Genomic DNA, 1,861 nt, shown 5'->3' with positions numbered 1-1,861 from the left:
GAGCCATAAAGGGTCCCATGAGGTTGTAACAAATTATTTGATACAATTGCAACGTAACTTTGTGTGTGGCTAGTTGTGGTTGACACTTACTAGGAAATTGGGTTTTGATCACATTTGCTACCAGAAGCAGGTAGGTGCTCATGCACCTACTTAGAAATTGATGATGACATGATTTTTTAATGCTAATGCATGGTAACTTGGTACAATTGGACTGCTTTGCATAAGTAAAGAACACTTAATCATAAGGAAACTAGATATGGCATGATTATTTAATTTTGTTTTGATAAAGTTTTTTGACATAACTTGATGAATAAGAGTGAGATTTTGGGGTGAATAATCTGACACTTTCACTTTCTGGTCTTGGGTATAATAAATGGTACTCAAAACAGTTCATCTTGACATACAAGGAACGATTGATACATGGAATACTTTCTATTTGTGTTGTCAATGCCTCAAATCTCTTGTGGAGGGTCTCTTTGTGAGATGGCATATAGTGGTTTTTTGAAAAATTTCCCGGTATACGATCGAGAATCTGTCCAAATTTGATTAGATTGCTCTATTAGACTTCCTTCATTGGATTGTGCGGCTAAATTAGCATAATAAACATAATAGTCTGCTAAAATTGGCTGAACAAAAACATTTGGATCTCATTGAATATGTGTTCTGTAACAAGGATTTCTGGTCTATAATCATACAACAAAATGTCTGAAAACACCAGCATAGATGCCTTAAGAGTGACACAAAGGGAGAGGGGTACTAATTAGCAAGGGCTAAACGATTCTTTGCAATTTTTATCACACTAACAACTAGCTCTTACCAAAAGTCTCTAGCATATAATAAAAAAGCACTATTGACGGACATTTGTAACATAAACTTATAGTTTTGCTATGACGAATGAATATTGCACCTGAGTAGCTATGAAAAATGTCTAAGTTGATTTTTTAGAATGAGTACATGTGAAGATCAAACTATAGCTCCAATTGGATAATAGTACAATGTTTTTCTAATTGATGTTTTCTTTACATTCGCATGACAAACATGTTCTTGGAAATGATTGGGTTTCCTCATTTAGGAAAGGTGCCTTATTTATGGTAGGTCCTAGACATGAATTGTTGCTTTATAAAGCCTTAAGGGTTTCATAAGAAATAACACTGGTTTTTCCTAGCAAAGTTTATTCTTGTACAAGTAGAAACCTATCTGATTTGAATATCATGATACATGATCCTCAACATCAATCAGATGATGGATAGTGTTGTTTAAGCATATTTCATATAAAATAGAATAAGGGTTTCTTCTAATCTAAATTTAAACTGGTTGCCACAGAGAGCAACAATAAGCTTGATGTTGAGACACACTAAATAAGAAACTTATAATCTAAATGGATAACTTGAAAATGGTATTGAATTTATGAGAATGTACCAGTAATGGCCTGCGTTTTTTGACATACAGCTAATTCTTATAGGCGAGATACTGTTTGTTTATGGTAGTAAAGCCTTAAAACCTCCCGTGGAGGGTCTCATCAAGAGATGGCATTTACTGATTTTTTTTAAAATGGCCCCAATTATAAATAATACTCTGTGCAACTTTTGGCAGATTGCTTACATTGGTCTTTTAAACCTTGCTTTCATTAGAACACATAAATACACCTCTCTCACCAAAAAAAAGGCTCAAACCATTTTTATTGTATAAGAGATCTACCTAATTACTGTCCATTTTTCGCAAAAAAAGACTATGTCTTAACTTTGATGATACACTTGAAGTATATTGACTTTGATACATAGTTGAAAATAAATAATAGTTCGTAGGGTAGGCTATAAGCTAATACTGCAGGTGTGACATGGATAACAACTGGACCAATGTT

This window comes from Adiantum capillus-veneris, chromosome 22 (genome assembly GCF_014529385.1).
Source record: "Adiantum capillus-veneris isolate H3 chromosome 22, ASM1452938v2, whole genome shotgun sequence".
Lineage (NCBI taxonomy): Eukaryota > Viridiplantae > Streptophyta > Polypodiopsida > Polypodiales > Pteridaceae > Adiantum > Adiantum capillus-veneris.
This window is presented reverse-complemented; position numbering follows the sequence as displayed.